The sequence below is a fragment of the Lissotriton vulgaris genome, chromosome 2_1 (assembly GCF_964263255.1).
Source record: "Lissotriton vulgaris chromosome 2_1, aLisVul1.2, whole genome shotgun sequence".
NCBI classification, from domain to species: domain Eukaryota; kingdom Metazoa; phylum Chordata; class Amphibia; order Caudata; family Salamandridae; genus Lissotriton; species Lissotriton vulgaris.
Genome location: NC_141687.1, coordinates 1,893,973,645 through 1,894,001,536, shown reverse-complemented (window position 1 = coordinate 1,894,001,536; position 27,892 = coordinate 1,893,973,645). Strand labels below are relative to the sequence as shown.

Below are 27,892 nucleotides of genomic sequence, written 5' to 3'. Positions count from 1 at the left end.
TGTATATTCAAATGCTTTTATTTTCCTTAAGTTTATGTACCACAGCCAGCCGAAACGTTTCGTTCTGTACAACAGAACTTCTTCAGGGCGTTCTTATTTCCTTCAAGTTATGTCGGTATCCTGTTGTCATATAACTAGATATTTCTTCCAAATGTTAGACGAGACGTAAGTACATTCTTATTCAAACTGACTAGGTATCAATTTTACCCACACAATTCGGGCAGACTTGAGTAATTTATAGCATCCTCAAAGTCAGTCTTTCAAAAATTCCAAAGTATAGGACATGATAATTCAAATCCAAATGTTTCTCAAGAAAAGTCATTTTCAATCGTTCGGAATATCGGTGTTTGGGCAGATATGACCTAGGGACCCCCAGTATGCAAGGGGAATTAGTCCCCCCTCTGCAAACGCGCCAGTGGCCTGCGTTGCAGAGAGGTGTAAAAATGGGCATAGCCTCATTACACCTCTGTGCAATGCAGCCCCCTGGCGCATACTGGAGGTTCCAGGTGGGCTAGTTGGCCCCCAGGGACTCCTAGTATGCAAGGGGAATTAGCTCCCCCTCTTCAAACATGCACGGGGGCTGCGTTGCAGAGAGGTGTAAAAAAGGGTGTGGCCTCATTACACCTCTCTGCAATGCAGCCCCCTGGCGCATACTGGAGGCTCCTGGTGGGCTAGTTGGCCCCCAGGGACCCCCAGTATGCAAGGGGAATTAGTTCCCCCTCTGCAAACGCGGCAGGGGGCTGCGTTGCAGAGAGGTGTAACAAGGGGCATAGCCTCATTACACCTCTGCAATGCAGCCCCCTGGCGCATACTGGAGCTTTCAGGTGGGCTAGTTGGCCCCCAGTATGCAAGGGGAATTAGTTCCCCCTCTTCAAACATGCATGGGGGCTGCGTTGCAGAGAGGTGTAAAAAGGGGCGTAGCTTCATTACACCTCTCTGCAATGCAGTCCCCTGGCGCATACTTGAGATTCCTGGTGGGCTTTCAGGTCTTTTATAGTTAGGAATTAGCATTAAAAAACCTTTGAAATTCACTGAAAAAAACATAGGTTTCAGGCCTTATATAGTTAGGAATTAGCATTTAAAAACCTTGCAAATTCACTGAAAAAACCATAGGTTTCAGGCCTTATATAGTTAGGAATTAGCATTTACAAAACCTTTGAAATTCACTGAAAAAAACATTTGAGATGTCATCAGTGATGTCACTGGCTTTGTCATGAATGATGTAATATGTGACATCATCAGCAGTGGATTGCGGGTGCGCAAAATATAGTTAGTACAACTAACTATTTAGGAGCAATTTCAATGGTTTTGAGTAAATGTCCAGCTAAGTATAACACCCCTAAAACCTATAGTTTTTATAGTGAATTTTAAAGGTTTTTTTAAATGCTAATTCCTAACTATATAGGGCCTGAAACCTGTTTTTTCAGTGAATATATATATATATATATATATATATATATATATATATATATATATATATATATATATATATGTGTGTATCTATATATATATATATATATATAAAGAGAGAGAGAGAGAGATATAGAGATATATACATATATGCATGATGCTGAAAATGAAATTGTAAAACAATATCAAAATTACCAAACAAATAAAATGAAATAAACTATAAACACATTTACAAAAAGTATTGTAAACATTTTAAAACAAATAACATACAAATACTATAAAATGAAAATGATACACAATTACTAGTAAACAATATAGTTAATCAATAGCTGGAATTGTATGTGAGCCTGAGAATAGTAGATATACTATTCCCACCCCAGGTTATGCAGCAGTAGAGAAATTGTAGTACTTCAGAGATGTTAAATATATTATAACCACTCCTCACAGCGCAACAGTGGGGAAAGTGTTGGACTTCAGAGAGGTTCATTTATAATTCCCAGATAATTCTGTGCAACAGTAGGGAAAACATTGGACTTTGGAGCAGTAAGATTTAGTATTCCCTCTCCAGTCGGTGCAACAGTAGGAAAATTGTGGAACTTCGGAGGGGTAAGATTTACTAATCTCACTCCAGTCCGTGCAACAGTAGGGAAAGCGTTGGACTTCGACAGGGTTAAATGTACTATTCCCACTCAAGTCTGTGCAACAGGATGGAAAGTGTTGGTCTTCGAAGGGGTTACATTTCTTATCCCCCCCCCCCTCCCACTCTGTGCAACAGTAGGGAAAACATTGGACTGCGGAAGGGTAAGATTTACTATTCCCACTCCAGTCTGTGCAACTGGAGGGAAAGCATTGGACTTCAGAGGGGTTACATGTACTATTCCCACTTCAGTCTGTGCAACAATCGGGAAAGTATTGCAGTTCGGAGGTGTAACATTTACTATTTCCACTCCCATCTGTGCAGCAGTAGGGAAAGCGCTGGCCTTTAAAGGGTTACATTTACTATTACCACTCCAGTCCAAGCAACAGTTGGTAAACTAATTCACTTATTTGAATAACGCTATTGATTTCCCAAAAATATAAAACTTTAAATAGAAACATTATTATTTAGTGTGAAATATATATATAAAAAACAGTTATTCAATCTACAAAATTCAAGAACAATGTAATAATTAATTAAAAGTCATGGTTATTCAATTTTTACTTAATTAGCTTTCCAGTCTATACACCTACAAATCCAGCAAACCACACCTATATTATAATGAAGATAAATGAGTATAATACAATTTACATAATTGATAATTCATCACATAATTAATTAACAACAAATAGTTAACTTTTAATTAATTATTACTCCCAGGTCCCTCCAGTCCTTGTCCCATTCATTACTTATGGAGATAACCATCTCCCTGACAAACAAAAAGAACAGACAAAAGAACAGATGAATGCTGGCAGCCCTAACCCCACCCCCTCCCATTGAGAGTACTTACTCAGCATTCTCCCTGTTCTTTTTTTTCGTTCTTCCGAGTGGGAAGAGTGAGGAGTTGGAATTTCTTGGCAGAGACACACAAATATTTTCTGGATCTTTTGCAGCTGTTGTGCCAGGTCTCCCGGTCGGTTACAGGTTGCGGGGGAGCATCTTCCTGGTGACTGGGCCAGGTGGAAGACGAGCTGCGGTGGCTGGATGGTGGCTTGTGGGCTGTGCTGGTGGTGTCCCTGTGGTGCCTGGAGGCTGTTGTGGTCATTTGCCTGCTGCCCTGGAGCTGTGGCTGCTGGTGCGGGCCTGGGCTGGCAAATGGGGTCATTTTGTGGCAGGCAGTGTGATCAGGTGTCTGCCCGCCTCAGTGTGAGTAAGGCGTAGCAGTTTTCCTCAGTTTTTTTTTCATTTCTTTCAATGAGTTATTGCATTTATATGTATGAGCACTTTATTTTCCCTTTCACAAAGCACAACCTCATCTCCGATATTCTATTGCAGCTGCCCTTGTGTGGCTGGCAGCCCAGGGTATGCCAGTGGTGTGCCTGGAATGTCTGGTTACCAGTGGTGCAGTTTGGCTCTTGCCCAGATGGTGTAGCATTGGGGTGCACCTGTGCTGGCTGGTAGGGCCGTTCTTGTTGCAGGAGGTGCTGTCAGGAGTCTGCTGGCCCAGAGGTGAGTACTGCATAGCAGATTTTGATCTCCCTTATTTTCTGCAGTGCACTGCTTTGGGACCGGGACTGTAGTATTCAGTGTGATATAGAGTCCCTGGCTTCCATTTTGCGGCGCTCTGTTTCAGTGGTGTGGTTTCAACATGCAGTGTCACTGTTCCTTTTGAACCAAGTTCAGGCCCCTGCAGTGGTGGCTAGGTCATGTTGCATTTTTGCCTAGTGCTTGGTTTTGCCATTTTTGGGCTTGGTGCATTGGTGTTCCTTTCTAACTTCCTGCTGGTTTCCCCCCGACAAGATGCTATTGGGGGCTGAGGTTTGTGCTGGGGTCACCAGTCGCTTCTCATCCTGGGTGTGTGCCTCTCATCCAGCGGGTCTGACTCATTGGTTGCTGTTTCAGCTTGGGGTGCTTTGTTTTCGTATGTGGTCCTTTGCTGCATGTTTAGAAGGCTTTTATTTGTTGTCTTGTTTTATCTATAGGCCAGTTTTCTTGCCCTAGCTGGCTTACAACTTAGCGGGGGTGTTGGCCTGTTGGGTGGTGTGTAGTTCGGCTACACTTATGCTTCTATTAGTCCAATACAGAGATGATTGGCATATCCCCTACTCAAGGATGTCACTCAATAGCGTTCCATTTGGCTGGTTGTCCTGTCTCTGGCTGGTGTCAGGTCGTAGGGCTCTTCCTGGACTTTTGCTGGCCCTACTATTGCTGTGGCTGCATGGGTCCAGATTCTGTCCCTCAATGGGTTGTATTCTCCGGGCTCATTCTTCTTTGGGTTGTGTGTTGCCACTGGTCTTCTAATTTGGTTGTGGGATTTTAGCTTCTGCCTATATTATTTGTGGCTACACTGTTTCATTTTTGGCACTCGTTGTCCTGTGCCTTTTCCATTTGAGTTGGTGTTGCGTTCTCTGCCCCTGTATCCTGGTTTGGAACTTCTTGGTTTTGTGGGAGGCTTGCCTCCATGGTGTGTCTGGCCCTTCACCGTTAGGGCATGGGTGACTTCGGGGGTCACCTTTTGGATGTCCGTCTATGGGCCTTTCTGGCATCCCTTCCTTTTCTTGGTGCCTTGCTTGGGTCTGGGTACTCTGTGCCCCTGAGGGTCTGGCAGTTATGTGCCTGGTGTGGCTGTGGCTCAGACCGGACTCCCTGTGACCTGTGCTCTGTGCCTTCCTCCATCGAGTGAGAGCTGAGCCAAGGCATCAAGATGCCTGTGGGCACTGCTTGGCTTCAGCCCTGGTTTCCCAGAGGCTTTTTTGGTGGGTTGACTCTGTGGCCTTGGTTGTGGCGGGTTCTGGCAGCGTTTTCTCTCTGGCATCTGGGGTTGTAGTATTTCTGGTGTGTGGCTGTTTGGCCCTGTGCCACACTTCCCAGCCTGTAGGGGTGCTGTGGTTCTTCTTGCTGGCTTCTCAGTGCTGTCAACTGGGTTTGGGCTGTGGGCTGCCCTGCTTGTCTCTCCTGTCCTTGTGGTCTTAATGTGGTGCTTGCTTTCCTGCCATTTTTAGATGAGGTCTGTGGGGCCGGTGGCTGTCTGTGTCTCCGTTTGCTCTGGGACTGTTGTGGGGCTTTGTCTTGTCCCTTCTGGGTTTGGTGTTGGTACTCCCATGGGGTGGTTCCTGGGTGTTGTCCTTTGCTTTCCAGGCTGATTGCACAGCTGGTTGTTCAGTTAGGGGGTGCCTCACTCCTGGTTTGGGCTGGTTGGCCCAGCGGCCCATGGCCCTGGTCCCAGCTGTTGGGTCTGGGGTGTGTGGTGGCTGCTCACTGTAAGGTTAATTTGGTTTATGGCTGATCCACGGTGGCCGGTGGGTTTGTCTTTCTCCAGAGCTGTTTTGTCTGCCTTCGGTCGACCCCGTGGTTATGGTTGGGGTGCAGTCCTTGGTGTGTGTTGTTTGGGGTGGGGTTTTCCCTGTTGTACCTGTTTGGTCTTTGGGTTCCTCTGGTCTCGGTGGCCTTAGGGCTTTGCACCGCCCCACTCTTGGTCCTCTCTGTTTCTTGTGGCTTTGTCCAGTTTGGTCCGGTTCAGGGTCTGGCGGTGTCTGCCCCTTGTTGGTGTCTTCCTTGGGTTGGGCCCTGTTGTTGACCTTTATCTTGGTGGGGTGTTGTGCTTCACTTGGTTCTGACCTTTGACTCTCCCCCTGATTTTTCTTGTCCTGGTGGGGTATGTGTTTCTGGCTGGCTGGTCCTTCTGGTTCGTCTTTGGTTGCCTGGTGTTATGGGTGCACAGTGGTGCCTTTGTTTGACTGGTTTCCGATGGTTGTGTCCTGGTGTCCCCTGCGTTTTTTGTGTCTGCCTCAGTCTTGGCTTCTTGGCCTGTCCCTATGACCCAAGTTCGGCTCCTTCCCCCAGTCTGGGTGCTTTAGCAGTGGTCATGTGTCAGCCCTGGTGGTTTGTGCTGAAAATTATTGCCATGGGGCATGGTCCTCCTTTGGAGGGTCCACTGTCGATGTTGTTTGTTGTGCTCCCTGGTTGCTGGATCAGTCAGGTTGGTGGGGGCTTGCTCTTTGGTCAGTTCTTCCTCCCACCCTGGTTTTGTCTGGTTGGTTCAGCCCTTGGTTGGTCCTCTGAGTGTGTGCCTTGGCCTGCTCTCCTCATTTTTTGGGACTGGGCTGCTGTGGGCCTTCCCGGTTGTGATGGGGTTCTTCCTGTTGTTGGCCCTTTTGCACTTCATTTCCTGGTTGGGGTGGAGGCTATTGTGTCTTCCCCTGCTTCCCCTCAGCTCTCTTCTGGGGTTGGTTGTGTGCCTTTCCGGCAATGTTGGGCGTTCCTTCCTTTCTCTGCTTTGGACCACTCTGTTGGTTCTGTTGCTGTGTCTCTGGGGTGGCCTGGTGGCAATGGGTATGATGGCATTCTGTCCCTCTGTTCGCGCTAGCGGGCTTTTCATGCCCTGTGGGATGCGATGTTTGTTCTGGTCCTCCTTGTACTGGTGGTGTGGTTGCTTCGGCCCCCATTTCCCTTCTGAGGATTGGCCTTTGGGCTCGGGGTTTCTGTGGTGTGCCCCCTTTCCAGCCTTGGTTTTCTTTTGTCCTTGCTTTGTCGCCTACATGGCTGGCTCCCTTCTGCTCTGTGGTTTTGGGGGTTGGGGTCAGTAGGGACTGGTTGCCCTGTTTGTCCTTTTTCTGTGGTTGACTGACTCCTTGGTGCTGGTAGTGCCTTCTCCTTACTAGGGTCCTGGTTCTTCTAGCCCTTGGTTGTGTCCCTTTTGGTTTGTCCCTGGCTTTGCTTGTGTGTCTAGCCACTTTGGGTCTTCACTTTGTGGCGTTCTTGCCGTCCTACTGTTGCTGGCGGTCTCAGGTCCTTCCTTGGAGCGTGCTCCTCCTCCTTTGTTGGTTTGAGGATGTTCTCAGGAGTGGGTTGGCTGCCCTCAGGGTGGTGACACCTTGGGCTTGCTACTTTTGTGTTTCTCCTTAGTTGTTTCCTGCTTGTTCTGGGTGGTGCAACCCTTTTGCTTGGTTGGGGGTGTTGCGGGCGGTGTGCTCCTGCCTGTATTTTGTGCTGTGGTTCTCCCATTTGCTTCACTTGGGATGCTGCTTTGGTGTGGTGTCCTGGGTGTTCTTTGGGGTTCCAAAGGCCAGGTTCCTGGCTTCGGTATGCTCCATAAGTAATGAATGGGACGAGAACTGGAGGGATCTGGGGGTAATGCCGTATTACTTACTGGTAACCTTTGTTACTCCTGCTCCTGTTGTCCTCGTCCCATTCATGACACCCCTCCCTCCCAGACGGACAACATTCCTGTTGATGGTTTGATAGTTCAGGCGGAATGCTGGGTAAGTACTGGTTAAGCACTCCCAGAAGGAGAATCATTATTATTTAATTATTTCCCACCCTATAAACCTACTAACCTAGCATTCGGCAACTAAAATATAACAAAAATCTGTAAAACATAAAGTACATAATTAATAATCAATTCAATAATTTATAATAATTTATTCATTATTACTCAATTAACTTTCCACGCTATACCCATACAAACCCAGCATCTACACCTAAAATGTAACTAAAATATATAATTGTTACTAAATTTACATAATTAATTATGAATGAAATATTTTATAATAAATTACAAATTCACTGTTGATTAATTATTACCTAGTTTACTTCAAACTCTATACCCTAACAAATGTAGCAACCCGCACCTATAAGTATAATTAATTAATATTACATATTATAATAATAAACATCAATCACATACTTACTTAAAAAGTATTAAATAATTAATTATCACTTAATTAACTTCCCACCCTATCCTCCTACAAACCCAACAACCTGCGACAAGATTATAAATTACTATTCATAATTAAATAAAACATTCTAAATCACTTAAAATTACAAACCAAAATAAAAAGTCATTACAGTTGTACAACGAATACTAACACATAAACTTATTATATGAACCAAAACACATTAAATCAATTAAAAAAGAGTATTCTTTACTATATTATTGAAAATTATATTTACAACAGTATTCTTAACAATAATGTTACTTACCTGAAAAAACAATATTCTTAACAATGATATTTCTGCAAAGCGATATTTTTGTATCACAATATTTCTTTCCAATATGTCTGTCTCCCGAGTTTTACAACTCAATATTTTGGTCAATTATTCAATATTCCGCCTCACCTCCAGCCAATGGAGATTTGGCACTTGGCTCTTCACTCTCTGTTTTAATCCTAGGCGGTTTTGTTTCATCATCTTAGCAATATAATTAAATTAATAATTTCATCACGTCTGATCTGATGTAGTAGTCAGATTTTGAAGTATGGGAGCTGTGACACCTGAAAGGCCCTGCCATAGGTGTACAGACAACACCTCAAGGCTGGGATAGTAATATCAGCCCAGGGAGTGTGTCCTCGAGCTTAAGTGAGATCAAACACAGCTATCATTAGAGTTGTTTGTCCCGGGGGACCTAGGAAGCCCTTGTCACACTTCTAGCACTCTGTCCTGTGCGTTAAGGGACAACCCGGGTCAGTGGCTGGAGCAAGAGTCCAAGGTTCACACCAGAAAAATATAGATAGTAGGACTGGGCAGAATGTCCATCACACCAGAGTAATCAGATTAATTTCAGTATTTCCACTTTACTCTTTGACATGGAATTACCGATAATTACACGATTACTCCTGCTTGCATAATTAAGAGTAATTTGGAGGAAAAAAAATCCTACCACCAGAGCACATTAAGCGTGCGGCTCCTTGTGCTTGCTGTTCATGTTCTGCTGCATTTAGCACAGTTTCTTAGTGAAAAATGTACCCTGACATACGTTTTAGAAGCAAGGAGGAATTTTTGTGCTAAGAAATAGCACTAAACAAAGAATTACTCACATGAAAAACCTCAGCATCCTATTCCTACCCATGATGAAACACCTTCCAGCTTGGTGCTCACATTGAAGTGAAACTATTTCGTCCAACTCCTGAATTACTGTCTCATAGTCCCTACAGGCTTCATGATGATCAAAGTTGACTTGCTAGTCGTTGCATCTGCTTTTCTTCCATTTACTTTCCTCTCTCAAATGATGCATTTGCCATTAGTGAAGTTGGGCAATACCAGATAGTTATCTAATTTGATAGATCTGTGTGACAAAACTGCATAATTTCACCTCTGAACATTGACCTCATTTGTATGAGAATTTTCAGCCCTGCATGGAAAGCTGTTGGAGAGCAACGTAGGCCCTATTTAGAGTTCATCAAACAGGTTACTCCATTACAAAATGACAGCTATCCCGCCCGCCTTATGCAAGTGCACCATATCCTAAGGCACTTCTAATACAGTAGAAGGGATATTCATCACATTTGTTACAGAGTAATCTGTCTGCCAAACTCTAAAATCATGCCCTTAGATAGCCCTGGTTTGGACCTGCGGTTAATAAAGGCAAAGGGAATAATTGCAAAATATGCATAGGAGTCACATGTTTTGAACATGTTTGATAAAGGTTAGAAATGGGGGTCTCTCGTTGGCAGAGGGAGGAACCTTTGTCCAAATAGGAACCCTTGCTTCTAGTAATGGTAAGGGGGATACATTTCTAAAATAAGCCCTGCTCACCCCCTTGGTAGCTTGTCAGGAGCTGAAAGGCTTATCTCAGAGGCAGTGTGTGAAGCTTTTGTGAACACATACAGTAATACAGTGAAACCGGTACAAATGGACACCACACCAGTTTAGAAAAATAAGTAATCTTTATCTAAACCAAACAAGATCAAACAACAAAAATCCACAATACAGTAATACAAGTATGACTTTCAAATGGTAGAAATAGTTCAGTTCAAAGCAAATTGCAGATATGACACTTTTCACACAAAGCACTTTGGATGCGTCACACACTCAAACAAATTGGGCCCCAGGGAAGATGATGTGTTGGTTCCTTTCTCCGGGGGAGGTGATGTGTCAGTTCCTTACTGCTGCGCAGGGGTGGTGATGCGTCAGCGTCTTACTGCATGGGGAGGTGATGCGTAGGTTTCTTCGTCCACCAACTATGCCACAGACGTGGCACATTGATGCAATGCGACGATCCAGGAAGATGCGTGGGTTCTTGCAGCTGCACAGCAGGGCTTGCGTCGGAATCGCTGCCGTGATCTCGGACTTCAGAGATCGGTGCACTTGATGCACTGTGCAGTGATCTCTTGAGTCTCGAACAGGCGCTGCGACATTTCTTCGACAATGAGTTGGAAACAGGTGTGGATGCGTCGTGCTTCTCAAAGTTGCGTTACTTTTCCCAGCTCCCAATAGCAAATAGCCTCCAGAGGCCCAAAACAACAGCTTGCAGGTCAAGACTCCCAGCAAGGAAGTTCAGGGGATCTGGTGGTGAAGTCTTTGTGTTCCTGAGACTTCAGAACAGGAGGCAAGCTCAGTTTCAAGCCCTTGGAGATCTTCCTCAAACAGGGGACACAGCAAACAGCAAAGCCCTTTCTCCTTTCCTTGGCAGCAAGTAGCCACTGCAGGCCAACCACAGACAGCAAAAAGAACAGGGGCAGTATTCCTCCTCAGTTTCTCTGGCTCTTCTCCTTGGCAAAGGTTCATCTTGAGTCCCAGACGTGATATTTTCTATCCCTGAGACTTCCAACAGGAGCGAAGCTCTACTTCAAGCCCTTGGAGAAAACTCTACCTGCAGCATGATGGATGATGGAAGCACAGTCCAGTAGTTTCTCTTCCCAAGACAGAAGCAACCACTGCAGGCCGACCCCAATAGCACACAGTTCTTCTTCCTGGCAGGTTCCTTAGTTCAGCAGTTATTTAAAAGTCTGGGGTCTGGGCCCCTCTTTTTATACAGTAAATCGCTTTGTTTTCTCCCGGCCCAGGGCTCTGAGCCCAGTTCAAACCAGTTCTGGGGGGCACTTTGCAAATGCACAACAACCTCCATTGTCAGTGTGAGCCCTGGCTGCAGTCACACCACAGGGGGCAGAGCCATCATTGTGGAAGGAAGGCACAGCCTTATTCAGGTGCAGGTGCTACTCCTCCCACCTCTCCAAAAGCAGACCAGGCTTATCCAGCCTAGTGCTAACTCATCCAGACTCTCTGGAGCCACTGCACAACCCGAGCCACTGCACAACCCCAGCCCCTGTCACTCAAAAGCCAGACAGTCAATGCACATTCTAGCAGAGGCACACTGGATGGCTAAGCAAGAAAATACCTACTTACTAAAAGTGGTATTTTCAAACACATAATGTAAAAATCACCCTCACTAAAAGATGCATTGTAACATTCTGATTACAGGCATACTAAACTTTATTTTCCAATTTGGCCAAGGGCAGTTATGCTTATAATATGGTATAAGCAAACAACTCATTCTATCCTATTGGAACAGATAGCCTTACAATAGTAAAAAAACAAATTGGCAGAATTTCACTATCAGGACATGTCATACACATAAGGGCATGTCCTACATTTCACATGCGCTGCACCCTACCCACAGGGGTATCTAGGGCCTACATTAGGGGTGACTAATGTGTAAGAAAAGGGAAGGTAAAGGTCTGGCAAGTGAGTGCACTTGCCAAGTCAACATAGCAGTACTAGACTGCACACAGGTTTTGCAATGGCAAGCCTGAGTTACATTTACACGCTGCTTATTTGGGTGGCACAATCAGTGCTGCAGGCCCACTAGCAGCATTTTATTTTTAGGCCCTGGGCACATACAGTGCCCTGTACTAGGGACTGACTAGTAAATCAATTTAGCCAGTTATGGAAACACCAATCCATACATACAATATAGAGGAAGAGCATATGCACTTTAGGACTGATCAGCTGTGGTAAATTGCTCAGAGTCATAAAACCAACAAAAACAGATCAGAAACAGAAGGTCACAAAACAAAAAATCCAGGGAAGAGCCTGCTCTAAAAGCCAGGTCTAACAGGCACCATAGTCAAGATATGTAGGAGAAAGCTGAAAAACACAATTAAGTGGAAAAAGATGGTGAGTCGTGAGTGTAATTGGCAGTTTAATTTACATAACTGAGGACAATAAAAACAATGAATGCAGGACCATGTTAAAAACCCAAGGATTCAAGATAATGTGTGGGTTACTCGACTGGCCACCTATTTGGGAGCCTCCAGTATTCGGTTCTTGATGAGATTCTTGTATAATCCTGTAGATAAGATGGTAAATGCTGTCACAATGCAGAAAGTTAAAAAAGAGATGCTGGTTCAAACAGTATGAGACTACTTCCATTCTCTGATGTCAGGACACATAGCTGTTCAGCCATGATCTTTGGACCCCACTGGAGAGCATTTTAAAGGCGTTTATTCTGTTAGTTTACTGTACAAACTGGCACAAACATCTCTAAAATGACAGTTGTAAACTTACACAATGTTCTCTTGTCACTGTCTTTCAGTTTCACAGAACTGGGGCCTACTCACAAATGCATTTTGTAGTATATGAAGTAGAACTCACATCTTACTCTTCAGCAAACTCGTACATGCCTTTCTCAGTTAGCCCCGAAACATCTAAAATATTAATGTCATGTAATGGATATTTGTATAGGATGCTAATCACCCATGAGGTTATCCCACTGCTTCGCAGGTGGGTAGGTGGCTGTCTCCCATTAGATTTATTCCAAAAGCCAGGTCTTTAGCTTCTTGCAAAACTCAAGAAACAATGAGGGGGCTCTGATGTGCTGTGGTAGGTTGTGCCATGCTTTTGGGGAGATGAATGAGAAGATGCAACCTCCTGCTCTGTTTTTGTGCATGCTAGTGAAAGTCTAGCAGTGGGAAGGTGCCTGGACGTTTTTTTAGTGTATGCAGCTGCTAAGGTAGGTGGGGCCTATGTTGTGTAGTGCTTCGTATGTGTATGAAGAGTTTGAAATGCATGTGATTCAGTTAGGTGACCCAGTGAAGTTCCTTGAAATGTGGTGTGATGTGGGTGTGACGTGGAAGGCAGAGGAGTAGTCTTACTGCAGTATTTTGGTTGGTTTAGAGCCTGTTCACATGCTGCTTGGTGATTTCAGTGTAGGGTGTGTTGCTGTAGTCAAGTCTGCTGGTTAAAAGGACCTTTGAAACTGTTTTCCTGGTGTTCTCTGGTAGCCACTTGAAGATTTTTTCCATCCACAGGATGTGGAAGCAGGTGGATGTCAGTGCATTGAACTGGACTGTCATGTCAAGCTAGTCTCCAAGGAAGATTCTGAAGTTTCTGGTTTTAGTGGTGGTGGTTTATGTGGGTCCAAGGTCTGCTGGCCACCAGGTGGAGCCCCATGGAGATGTCTTCTGATGGGAATTAGATAACTGGTTGAGGGGGCAAAACCTTTCTCAAGCAGCCACCACAATCTTCTGTCAGGGTGAAGCACAAGCAAACCCTAAATTAATCTGTGCTTAACCCTCTGGTAGCTTGGCACAAGCAGTAAGAATTAACTTAGAGGCAATGTTTAAAGTATTTATGCACCAATTCAAACAGTAATGAATTGAAAACACAACACAAGAAACCCCGTGCCTATTTAGAAAACAAAAGTAAAATTTAATAAATGATTTGTGACCAAAAGACAAAAATCCAATCAGTAGAACTGGAGAAAAGGCAAAGATGAAAATAAAGAACATCCAAACCTGAAAACCTCTACACCAAAATGAGAAAGCAAATGGGAAACATAAGTTAAAAATGGTAAACATATCTCTATCACTACAATATTATAATTAAAATTGAGAAACACAAATAACACAATAAACAAAAACTCTTTTTACTATTTTAAACCACATACAGATCCCAATATATTTACTAAATCTCCTACCTCTTAAAATAGGGAAACAACGCCTCCCATACCCAGACTACACCTATAATTAATTTATTATAAATAAAAGCAGTAGCACGCAAAATGGCAGTGGAAATGTGCAAAATAATACTCTACTGGATAGTACGGAAGGGCCACAGACTACATAATAAAGTGGAAAATGTTTCTGACAAAATTACCCGCCTAATATATTACTTGGCATAACATTATTCAAGATTTGAAAGAGAGCTGAATTTGCATGTGCATGTCTCCTCAAGTGCAGCTCTACATGGGTGTTATCATTTAGAAAATGAGAACATTGGCAATGTAAAGAACGGCTGAATTTGGAAAATATTTAAAAAATAAGTAATTTTTCAAAACAATGACTTAATTTCAGCTGCAATGGACACATTCCACTTTTTTTAAATCTTAATGAAGGCTAGTATAGTAAGGCCTGGTTGGACTTAAAACATCTCTTAGAATGTGCCTTAATGCCATCAAAATAATGCACACACTGGGCTGGCACAGCAAGCAAACCTGTCAGTCTTTATATGGAAATTAGTAAAAGTTTTTAATGAGCGAAACAGTTAATTTTAAAGCATAATTTCCCAAATATATTGGTTTGATGACCTGCACATCAGAGCTACTCCCTCAGTTCTTGAATTCCGCAAGAAAGTGTTGACTTATTATCTCTTCACCTAGCCCCGGTACTAGCTCAGCCCACACAGCTCATACTTCAGCATCACGATAGTCTGCACAAAACAGAACATTACATAACATAATATAAATGTTTTACATTTTAGAAGCAGATCTGCCGAGGAATATTTCAGGGTTTTGGTTCATTAACCGGGGGTTTGATTCTTCTGCAGCAGCAAATAATGTATCTACTGAAATGGTTGATTATGTGCCTGCCAGCAAAATCCCATGTACAACAGACTTATAATTGTGGTACTAGAGAAGCAGTTTATATGTGATACTATCAGCATCATAAGTTCAAGTTCAAGTTCAAAGATTTGTATAGCGCACTACTCACCCAGAGGGTCTCAAGGCGCTTGAGGGAGGGGGGGTACTTTACTTATCGAATATCCAAGTTTTTAGTTGCTTTCTGAAGGAGAGGTGGTTCTGTGTAAGGCGGAAGTGCGTGGGGAGAGAATTTCAAGTTTTGGCCGCTAGGAAGGAGAAGGATCTACCTCCCATGGTAGATCTATGGATGCGCGGAATCGCGGCGAGGGCTTGATTGGACGATCGCAGTTGTCGGGTGGGGGTGTAAAAGGACAGTCCCGTGTTGAGGCATTCGGGTCCTAGGTCGTAGAGGGCTTTATGTGTGTGGGTGAGGAGACGGAACGTTATTCTCTTGTTGACGGGGAGCCAGTGGAGGTCTCTCAAGTTACCTGAGATGTGATCTTGGTGGGGGAAATCTAGTATGAGTCTGGCTGAGGCATTTTGGATGCGTTGGAGTTTTTTCTGTAGTTTAGCTGTGGTTCCGGCGTAAAGGGTGTTTCCGTAATCCAGTCGGCTAGTGACCAGTGCGTGGGTGACCGTTTTTCTTGTTTCGGTGGGGATCCAACGGAAGATTTTTTTGAGCATGCGTAGGATGTTGAAGCATGATGATGAGACGGCGTTGACTTGTCTGGTCATCGAGAGGGAGGAGTCCAGGATGTAGCCCAGGTTAAGTGCATGGTCCGTTGGTATGGGTGCGGTTCCCAGGGCCGGTGGCCACCATGAGTCGTCCCAAGCAGAGGGGGATGAGCCTAAGATGAGGACTTCCGTTTTGTCCGAGTTCAGTTTTAAACGGCTGTTCTTCATCCACTCGGCTACATCTTTCATTCCTTTGTGCAAGTTGGTTTTGGCGGTGTTTGGGTCTTTGGTGAGGGATAGGATCAGCTGGGTGTCGTCAGCGTAGGAGATGATGTTGAGGTTGTGTTGGCGCGCGATGGATGCGAGAGGACTCATGTATACGTTGAAGAGGGTGGGACTGAGTGATGATCCTTGAGGTACGCCGCAGATGACTTTGCTGGCCTCTGATCTAAAAAGGGGGAGGCGGACTCTCTGGGTTCTTCCAGCGAGGAACGAGATGATCCATAGCATCAGTTGTATTTACAGTAAAAAACAAAACAAAAAAAACTGTATAGGTTGAAGCACTTTTTTAGGATCTTGAATAGTGTACATACATTTTTGGAATTTTTTGATAGAGCAGTTAATTAAACTATACTTTAATGTCTGCCACTGTGTCCAGGAGCAACATTTCTCCAAAGTAGAACATCATGTATGTGACTCTAAAGATACTATGTGCAAATCAACAAAATGCGGATGCATAGCTAAGAATATTTATGCGGAAGGATATATGCCTGACTCATACTGCGTGTCACACTAAATTAATGCTGATGTAATATGCTATGCAGAAAAATATAAAAAAAACTTTATTGTGACATAATGCCAAAGGCTGTTCCACTTCCATTTAAGAGTTCATCACATCGTGGTGAACTGCTAATAATAGATGCTTAATCCTACATGAAGTGTCACTCACGTATGCCATAGTACATTCCTAAAAGCAAATTTATCAGAGTTTTTAACTGATTCTGAACATGGTCAACAACGTTCATTGAGATAGGAGACAGTTCACTTTGCCGGAGTGTCTCAAGTTACGGGACTGCTGTTCTTGCTGTTAGGATTAATACAGTATAACTATTTTACATAGGCTCACTGCTCAGATTATAGAGTTATGGATAAAAGTAAGGTTTTGCTATAACACCAGTATATCCTTGGCACTTCCTACATTTCCATGGCCTGTAACACACCACTGTCAAACCAGGAACTATTGACCCGACTCAGTAATTTCATTTTGCAGTATGTAAAGTAGTACTCGAGTAATACTAATTATTGTGCAAACATATGAAATTCACAAAAGTTCAGGCAGAGAACATCACCTTCACTTCTCATATCTTTTCTTTGCAGAGATCTCCGACACTTGTGTGGACATCTCTGAACAAATAGGTATACATATGCTGTTGAAGTAAGTGTGGAAGGAACATTGGTGAGGTGTGGGAAAATGAGGAATAATTACAAAAAATTAGTGGGATTTATGCAAATTTAAGGAAGGACATGAAAATACAAAAACGAATTGACAAAAGAGTAAGACAAATGCTCTTCACATACTATTTCTACTACGGTTCTTATAGTGACAAAGGGGCTCAAATGTACTTGAACCAAGCCGTGAAGTGCATTCAGAACTGAAAATTACCAATCACTGGTTCTCAAATACACTCTCATAGAAAGCAATTGAGCCATGGAATAAGACAGGAGGAAAAAAATCGGAATTTCTTTTGATTTAAGGCTTAACAAATAGAACACACTTGCCATAGGCAGTGGTCACTAAGGGCTTTATCACTGGAATGGGTGGAAATATTTTCTCAGTTATGTAGGGTATGCTCACTCTCCCCATCATCTTACAGCCTTCTGTCATTTAACAACACAGCCTCAACAGAGATACAATAGGGCTCACATACATATATGACAGCATTATGCATACTTGATCTCCTTACGTCATGCTTCAGATGTCTTGAATATAGAAGGTGTTTCTCTTTATGTCCTCTGACGCTGTGTGGAAAATAGTAGTAACTTGTTATGTGATGCACAACATGGCTATGTAACAGTGCTTCCAAAGAGATATGACCCATGAGCTATGGCCCGTCTACTTTCACGAATTGGTGCAAGGACCAAAGGTCAGGGTCTGCAGATGATGATCGACTAGTTGCCGTATTTTTCAAATGTCACTATTTTGTTGCAGCATTATTGAGGCTGGACTGTGTACTGTCAATAATGAATAGTGGTATATTACTCCTTCCACATATATTATATGAATGTATGACGTTACAAAGCATACATTCACAACGCATGCCTTTACAGCTCAATTTTTTACATCGCAACATCCTTTACAATGCATCATTTTACATCGCATGCCATTACAAATCATTTTTCAAACTACACGTACAACACATTCCATTACATCGCATCATACCATTACAACACATACCATTACAACACATACCATTACATTGCATTTAAGGTAAGTGTTGGCTAGTGTACGGGTAAAAATTACTATTCTAACTCCAGTGGGTGCAACAGTAGGGTAAATGTTGGATAGTGTAGGGGGAAAAATTACTATTCTAACTCCAGTGGGTGCAACAGTAGGGTGAGTGTTGGATAGTGCAGGAGTATTATGAGTTGTGATGGTATGCGTTGTAGTGACACGCGATGTAGTGCCTGAGTTGTAAAGGTTGTTTCCCATATTATATACTATGCTATATAATAACGTTGCACTATGATACTGTCACAATTAACCATGCTATGCTCAATTTATTAATATACTTACACTTCATTTTCACATTTATTACATCATATTGACATATTTTCACATAAATAAAATTATTTATATAATTTGCACAAGTATGTCTACATTTATATTGTGCTCACCATAATGGATATAAGCTCATATTATCATGTCCCTTAACCTCTATGTTTTGGAGACCTCTGCATGAGTGGCAGAGACCTCCATTCTCAAAACAAAGTAATTTGCCTTCCACTACAAACAGGAAATTACATACAAATAACAACCATTTTCCATTCATTCTGAGTCAACATCTCACCATAATACCATGCTCCTCCATCATCCAGTCCCTTTGGCAATTGAAACTCCCCAAATGGTTGATGAGTAAGAGGAGAGGGGCCACAACTTCTCCAAAGATGAGCTGGAGATTATTTGCAAGGGGAACCCAGAAGTACCTTCAGCTCTAAGGGGGTTCTGATACCAAGCTCTAGATATAGAGGGAGATCACAAAACACTGCACTGTAGTGGGTGTTCACACCCGCAGAAGAAAGAAATGCCACAAGGTTTGGAAGGCAGTCACTAATGCGTTTAAAGAGACCTTGCCGTTCCACTGGGATCAGCTGGAGGCATTTGAGCAGTAGAAATGCAGAAAGTGAAATATGAATCTGATAATATGTGCATATCTATTTTGAAAGTTTATCCAGTTTAATGTATTTTTATTGTGTCTAGTCTGTACCATACATGGTACAGCTAAAAAAAAATGGAATGATTTTTTTGTGTTCATATTTTTTGTAAAAATAATTGATGTATAAAAGGTAATAATATGTTAGCACAGTGGAAATGTGTAACTAACATAATGGGTGTGTATTCCATTAGGTAACACTGCTTGAACAGTAAGTCCGCTCACAATATTGGCAAAATAACTGTATGTTAGGCTGATGTTGTTAACGTATACTTGCTATACAACATAAAATGTTTTTTCAACAGTCCAATGAGCTTTTAGAAAAAATCTTCAGCCCTAATAATTTGTGTATGTTTTTACCTTACATATAAACAAACAAAGCTCAAGAGTAGGCCTGGGCGGTGACCTCTGCTCCGTTCGCGTAGTGCAGCAGAGTTTTTTTACCCACTCACGATCGCAAATGGTAAGTTTGCAATCGCGAACGGTAAGTTTACAAGCATGAGCTGCTGCTCGGGTAGAATTTCTACCCGAGCAGCAGGAAAACCAGCACAAACTGCAGTTCGTACTGCACTCTGCCACTCCCGTACCTTCGCAGAGTTCTTTTTGTAACTTCACGGAGTTTCATGTAGCAAAACTCCGTGAACTACGCCTAGGCCTGCTCAAGAGACAGTTCTAGCAGTGAATAATATTCACTGTATACTTCGTGCTAGGTTAGGGGGACTGTTGCTTGAGTAGAATTGCCTTCCATGGCCTAATTCTAGATGTGTGTCTCTGTTTTAATAAAAGGTGCCCTGCATTGAAAGACTTGGGTTGAAGACATTGACATTTTTGGAATCATAGGTGACTGTCTTAAAAAGTAATGGACATAACCACTGTGACAAATAGTATGTCTAGCTTACGCATTATCATTTCAAAGGGTTGTCAAAAGCTGCTCAATGTCAATCTTTCTCTTATTGATGCTGACATTTCTTCCTTTTACCTTCATTCCTTTTCACCAGGTAAAGCTGGCTTATCAACTTCAAAGACTAGTCCAGGGCTAAGAACAATATTCTCTACTGCTAGATAGGCAAAACAACTCTCTACCACTAGCAAGGTGGGGGAGTAAGCCAACTAGTGAGTAACAAACTTGACATAATAAAAGACTCCAGGCTGAGGCAATAAAGTCCATTTTGGGGGTGTACTAAATTAACAAAACCATTCAGAAGGAGGTGGGCACTAAACCTTTCCGCCATCATTTGGACCTGCGCCACCCCCTCCATAACTCCGGAGGCCCCCGCACACCAACAGGCTTCCGGCTGTACTCCGCTCTACCTTCTTCTTCAAGTAACCACCCAGAGCATGAACAAATGAAGGACACATTTGCCCCAGACACCCCTGTGCCCTTGTGTAGTGCTCTCTCAATAAGTCTTAATGACTGCTCTTAAGGAGGCCATGAAGCCTATAGTAGATGATCAGATGTTGAACTCTCTGGGTTTGTCAGTGTTGACAGGGGAAGATTGGGTCTTCCGAGAGGCAATATTTGACCCACGTAGAGATCTGTGTTACCCAGTGATCTCATGATTGCAGTCATTTAGTCTAATTTGCCACATAACCCTCCGTACCTGCTGTCGCCACATCTGAGGTACATCACTTCAAATTGCTAACTCTGACACACTTGTGTTTCAGATTTTTCTCACGGGGTACAAGTCCTGCCATGGTCAAATGCCTGCATCAGTGGAGGATATCATTCTTGTGGTAAATAAGCAAACCAGAGGATGGCTGGGCACCTATACCCCCAGACCATACACCCCCAGACCAGGGCACGTCTGGTGTACTGGATTGACTTTGATTATAATTTGTAAGCCTGAGCGTGAAATTCCACTCCGCTCATGGAGTTTTTCCCACTCCATAATCCGCATAGCACACAGAGTTCTGAAAAACTCAGCTCCATGTAGCAAAGTTTTTTCCTCCCTCAGGCATGTTAAGTTGGCTAAGGAGGACAATATTACTCCAGACCACTTCCCGGAGAGATTTCCCAATGCGGGCAGTCATGGGTGGCCGCTACCGCTCACGTTGAGGAAACTTCTGTTTACTTTGAGGAAGCTGCCACTTGAGAAGAACATCTACTTGAGCAGCAGAAAGAAGCAGCGCCCTCTTGTGCTGCACATGGTGCCATTTGTGCTGATATTCCAGCGTGGAAAAAATGCTCAAAATCAGCACAAATGGCGTGACCTAATGTAATCCGCCGCTTGTGGAACTCTGCGTAGCGCTGTGGATCTTTTTAATAATTGAACTCTGCTAACTCCGCCCAGGCCTAATAATTTGAACTATTAACTTTAATTTAAACATTTAACTTTTGCTTTTTAACTTTATGTTTGATTTTCTTAGGTTGGACTTTTATTTTTAAGTTTTTATGCAATCTTTAACCCTATTGTGTACAAGCATTGTCCCTGATTTTCAAGATATATATTTTTCCAAACAGCTGCAATTTTAACTTTCCCCTCTGAAAAATGTCACTATATTTTTCCATTTGCTTTGTCCATAGAACTTTTTAAAATATTTCATGTTACATTTTAAAATATACAGTTTTATTTAATGATTAAAGAAAGAAATCTTGGATGTTTTATTGATCTTTTCAGAGCAAGTGGTTGTGCAATTGCATGACAATATTGTGGACTATACAGGTATTTTTATTAAATGACTTCATACATATTATCATCATAATCACCTTACATGGAACACACACTTTAAAACTCACATGAGTTCAGGCTCACTATTGTCAAATTTATTTTCAAAGGTGCTTGCAGGTTAAATTTGTACAAATCTGATTTTCTGAATGGTGGGCCAATTGTAGGTTTAAAAGTGTCTTTGAGTGAGTGAGGTGTTAAGATTGTAGATTAGTGAAGTAGGGAATGAGTATAATATCCCGAGTGAAGGGGAGAAATTATCATCCACATCTGTGGAATGCAAAAATGTTTTTTGCTTCTGCTTATGATGGTACTGGGGTGGTGGTTGTCGAGGTGGTGGATATGACTGTGATGGTTGAGTGGAGGTCATGGGTTTGTGGGTGTTTAGCTTAGCCACATGAGAGCATACCTAAACATAAGAGTTGATCAATGCATGGAATTACTATACATGTGCAATGACAACTCACTAGCCACTGATGCTTGCTTTGTGAATGGACCCTTTGCACAAGCTGCTAATTCACTGTCTATGAAGTTGGATATTGTAAGGTACCCCCTGATTCAGGGAGAGAAGATTAATGTGAAATGTGGGTGAAAGAAAGATAGGAATCGATGTTAAAAGTGACATTTGTCACAAATTATGTCACTGTAGAGAAAGTGTTAGACCTAGCATCCTCTAGTGTGGTCTCCCCAGTCTTTTTGCTTCGGACCTCCTGTTTTTAACTGTGTGCTGAACTTCATTTTGTTGGTTTTAGGACTATGGGCACTTTTCCACTGCTGACAAGTGCTAGAGTGCACGTGCTAAAATATAATGGCATTTGATTTCTCCATGATTGGCATTTCGGTTTACTAATAAGTCCCTAGTGCAGTGCACTACGTTTGCCTAGGGCCAGTAAATAAAAGGATACTAGTGGTCTTGCATCACTAAATGTGCCACCCACATGAGTAGCCCATCAAACATGTCTCAGGCCTGCCACTGCAGAGCTTGTGTGTGTTCATGTCAACCTGGCAAGTTCACCTACTTGACAGGCCCACACCTTCCCTTTTATTACATGTAAGGCACCCACAAGGTAGACCCTAGGTAACCCGATTGGCAGGGTGCAGTGTATTTAAATTGTAGAACATGCGCTTTTAAGTTGTGCATATCCTGGTAGTGAAAAACTGCTAAAATAACTTTTAACTGCAGCAAGGCCTGTCTCTCCCATAGGTTAGCATTGGAGCCTCCTTGTAATTGGGAGCAGAGAGAAAATCGGAGTTTGGTGTCTCAGGACTTTTTGAAAACACGTCATTTAGTGAAGCTGGTTTTTACATTGCAGTTCTGAAAAAGCCACTTTTAGAAAGTTGGTGTTTTCTTACTTTTACCATTCTGTGCCTCTGACTGTCCCTAAAATACATGTCCGGGTTGGATGACAGTTGGCCTTCGTGAATTCACTTTAGACAGTCACACACAAAGTGAGCTGAGGTGTTCCCTGCATATCCTAATGGCCCTTCACCTGGCTGATGACCCTTCTTGAGGTAGAGTGGTGGGGGAGTTGATACTTGCACCTGAATAGGGCTTGGCCTCAGAAAGAGCTGTATACAGCCCTGTAGGGTCTCTGGTGCCAGGACCAGGAATGGCAGGGTCTTGTGCACTACAAAGACCTTTCTTTGAAGTCTCTCTACTTCAAATGCAAACATGGGAATAAGTACTGGACCTCAGACAACATATACTCGGAACACTTCTGGACTGAGGACATTCTGCCAGGAAGAAGAGCTGTTGTGCCTGCCACTTTGCTCCTTGCTTTGCTGAGTTGGCTGCTTCCTGCTGCTTCTTGCCTGGAAACGCGAGGACTAGAATGTATTGTCTTCTGCTTTCCAAAGGGTCTCCAAGGTCTTGCCTGAGCTTACCTCTTGATGCTGAAGTCTCAGAGACATCAAAGAATTCACATGAATCTTGCAATCCGCACCTGCGCTCCTTTGCTGTGAGTTCTGACCTGTTAAGTGGTGCCAGACCCAGTTCTGGGCCCTAGGAGGTAAATTTGATGCTGCAACCAAAAAAATCAATGCCTCGACATTGAGTTTCAGTTGGAACCTGCCTCTTTCTGCAAAATCATTGCAACACATCTGCCTGCACCGAAGCCACGGACACCGCTCGCTTGGTTTGAGATGCCACAACCTTGACTTCAACGCAACCCACGTCCTCTACTTCAACGTAACCCTGACCTTGCCACAGCACGTTTGAAGAACTACGACAGCATGAGTCTCAACACCAGGCCACCAACATCCGTGGTGCCTCGTCCAACTCCACAGCATCTACGGCCGTGCGTGATTCCCGATTGACGCTTCATTTTGGGTCCAGCAGTTCAACTTTAACACAGAGGAATTGACACTCTGATCTCTCATCATCGATGCCACCTCATCGCCTTCCGGAATCGAGGTCTTGCAATGACAACCTTCGCATCACCTCCTCTGTGCAACGCATCGTCCTGGGGAGACAAATTTTCAATAACCCTGCACCGCCTTAAGGAACCAAAACCTCACCTGTAACCAAGATGCCTCACCTCCACTGTGCGACTCTGCATCGTTTGTTTCCGACGTTGTGTTCTTGGTTTCCGATGCCACATCTTTGGTTTAAGACACTGCCATGAAGCTGAAGAGTGACCAGATAGCGTCAGTGGGAGCTATTGACGTCCAAGCACTGCATTTTTGATTTAATTTTTATAAATTCATATCTTGACTTATGTATTTTGGATTTTAGTCGTTTTGGTCTTGCTTTACTCAGATAACTAATGACTATTTCCTAAACTGTTGTGGAGTACTTTTGTGGTGTGCTTTCCACATTGCCTCTTTAGTTTACCATGACTGCTCTGTGCCAAGCCACCAATAGGTGGATACAGGTAATCTTTGGTGTGTACTACGATTCTTCTGACTAGAGAAGGAGTCCCTACTTGGACAGTGTGCATACGTGTGCAAACTGGAAATCCCATTTCTAACAGAAATGTACACAAAAGATAAGCAACGGTCAATAACATACTGAAATTAAAACACGTTCATTTGAAACAACACATAGAAGGTGCTGCAAAAGCACAAATTATGATATGTTGCAGTAAATGTCAGACGTTGACAGACTTAGCTGATCGACATATGGTAGAGCTCCAAATTGTTGCTGCCAGGATGCCCCTTGATGTCATTTTTGGTGTTGTTTGCAATTAGACATCAGGTACAGTTGTCTCACTGTCGAGAGAAGCACACACTGAGTAATAAGATATCGAAAAACATAAGTTCTGATGGAACAATGACATGTTTGATACATAATAAAACAAACTCTCTTTGATAATATCAACTGGAATAAAGATTATTGTGATGACCTTATTCTGCATGTTGCAGCATTATAAAAGTGACAAAGGATATACAGTTAATAACTGAATTAAATGGGAATATGCGTAACTATACAGATGCCTGACAGTGGACATAAATTAAACCTATCCCGTCACTAATGGAGAGGGATATTTGTGATCCAAATGCAAAAGAAGAGAAAGTATACTACTAATATACGTTTCTCTACTATATATTACTGTGCTTTGTCTGTTCCACTTTTAATTCATCCTGGGAGCAGAACTAGAGGTGTTGGCAGGTGTTCTTTGGGACTACAACACAGGCCTTTAAAAGGGGATTACAACAACAAAGAAGAGCATGGGCAATGGGCAAATTTTTCTATAAAACATGGAAATGTAGGTTATAGCATAATAACTTTGCGCATCAAAATTAATCCTCTAATACCCCGCTGTTATTGTCTAACACAAAAGGCATACAAGTCTCATATAGTGTGTTAGCTCCATTGATACCATAGTGGCACACTTGTCTATGTTGTAGGGATGTGTTTAGAGGCACACCATTTTAATGCCCTGCCACATTAGTAAGTACTCCTGCCCCAAGTGTAGCAGCAAATTACCTATAGTGGTGACAGCGTGAGAGTAAGGATGAGTGAAAGCTGATAAACATAAAGAGTTTAGTATTTAAAGGGCGTGTGGTAGAGGCTCTGTATGAGGGATATGTGAGTGATACTTCTATAACAGTGTAGGGTGAGATTAGGGCAGAGTCACATGAATGGTTATAGGATCACAAAGAGAAGGATTAGTTCTTATCTAGACTAATGTTATGGTTGTCTGCAATAGAGAGGTCATGAAGCAGGTCGGATTGCTTAGTGGAGTGGACATACTCCTCCAGGGTGGTAAGATGGACACAGGATCCAGATCCACCCCTATAAGTAGCCTTTGCCACTTGAATCATGAAGACTTTCTCATATTAACGAATCTAAATCTGAATAAAGCTTTTCGTTTGTTTGATTGATTGAATTAAGTAATGCCATCACAAAATGTGCAGCATTATGCTACCACCCATGCCTTTTCTTGCCGCTTAATTTTGTGAACCCTGCCGCAAAATGTGGTCCTCCACTGTCGCATAATACCAGTGGCTATGATCATACCCTTGCGCCTTCTCTTGATTTTTTATTTTGTTCTGACAGCTGACATTGTGTTTGTCAGTTCTTTGTATTTTAGTTTTAGAGTTGGTGTGTTGTTTTAGTTATGTTGTATGGTGTATGTGTAGTAGTTGGTTTTGTTGTTGAAGAATTTATATGTAATGATGGTGGTTTAGTGTAGTTATGTTCACCCATTTAATTTATATGAAGAGTATGCATTTAGAATAGGTAGTATTTAGGGAGTAGTAAGAAACTACATGTTTGTAAAGGAGAGGTTGCTTATCTGACGTTTTTATGCTGGCAAATCTGAGTTTCAACCCTAGGCCCATTCAAGGGCCTAAAGTTACAAACAGACAGTTCCCATAACCTACACTCATTTACCTGGACATCCTAAGCCATCTGTCAAAATGGTCCTATTGGGAACCCTAACTCTAAGAACAAAAAAGAGAGCAATCCATAATGTCAAACCAATAGTAATCATGGAAAACAAAAACCACGCCAAACAGCCTATAGAAACCATAGCTCTAAACTGATTAAAATAGCCTGCTCAATCATTTAGCTTAAAACTAGTCTGCTGAGGTTGTAGAGAAGCTGCTGCTTGGGCTCCCAATCTCCTTGGTTGTAGTCTGTCCTAATCACTGCAGGTAAGGCTCAACTCAAAGCCACTGAAATACTATCACTCACTTTAAAATCCTTCTCATACCACCTAAAAACGAGCAGCAAACAGACTTCCAAACCGAATTTAACACACACAAAACAGATTAACCACATCGCTGCGGCGGCTATTCCGCCGCAGCGCTAAGTGGGCGGGGCGGCCGCGCGGCGGCCGCATGCTGGTGACAGAACCGCTCCGTCACCAGCCGCGGTTGGGCTGTGCTTGTGACGGAGCTGTTCCGTCATGGGCCTGCCCGCTCAATAGAACGCACCGCGCAGGCGCGAAATCAGCGCCGCGCAGGCGCAGTGGCAGGGCCATGACGGAACCGCTCCGGCATCAGCACAGCGCCACCGCAGCTGATGACGGAGCCGTTCCGTCATCAGCATAGAAAGGGTTAAGTAGCCTCTATACACTTACGCTAGTGATTATACTTACCATGTTAAGGACCCCTGTTGCACATATAACATTAGGATTTGCATAATGGTGGTGATGCTTTTTGGCATATTGTGACCATCGATTACACAATGGTGTATTATGTTTGGTGTCTGAACCTATATGGTTTCAGTGACCTCAGTGATAGAACTGCTGTTTATTCCTTTAACATCTGCCCCAGATGCCCTAAGTGTGATAAGTAGCCCCAAATATGGGCCCCATGCTTGTTGTGCCTTAGGACTCAAACAATATCTCATGATGAGCTCCACATAGGCTGAAATTAATCTATAATTGTTCGTCTTCCAGTTGGTAAGGAGCCTGACCTGGCCATTTAAGGTGGACCTTTCCAATTGGAAGAGGACTTAGGGAGATTTGCACATGGTTGATCTCTGCCTAGAATGTAATGGTGCTCAAAAACAAATTGACTGGAATTGCTTGTGGCATCTGCTTTGAAATGTTGACTGAGAGTTCAAATCATAGCCACTCCCACTCAGCTTTTTATCCTTCCCATGTTAGTACTTTTAGCATCATTAAATTATCTAACAATGTTGCAAATCCACATTTTCTTCATGATGACCCCAGAATTTTTGTCTTTTTCTGGACGCTATTGTTCTGGCTTAGTGACTCTGGGTTCACACTGGAGCCAAGAGGAAAAAAAGGGTAACTATGGGATGGCCCTCCACTCAACAGATATTAATCTACAGAATCCCTGTACCCTGGACCTTGGCTAGCAATTATCTAATAGGCGTTTGAACATCTATTAACTGGAAAAGTACAATATCTATATCCAGTTCTATACCCCCTCTATATGTAGCCGGGTGTATTATATCTATGCCTATGCCGTCCAAATCAAAAAGCTGTTTGTATATGAAGAAGGAGATTCCAGGAGGAATTCAACTCGACACGTCCACTAAGAATCAACTGATGTATGCTCCACTGAGACAGTACATCCA

The 27,892-nt window shown here is 43.0% G+C and overlaps 1 non-coding gene across 1 annotated transcript; it reads left to right on the top strand.

Moving 5' to 3' along the window:
* The first annotated feature begins 4,089 nt into the window (after nucleotides 1-4,089).
* LOC147733480 (U6 spliceosomal RNA) lies at nucleotides 4,090-4,194 on the top strand. Its single transcript, XR_015308888.1, has one exon. It is a non-coding gene; the product is annotated as a U6 spliceosomal RNA (small nuclear RNA).
* The last annotated feature ends 23,698 nt before the right edge of the window (nucleotides 4,195-27,892 follow it).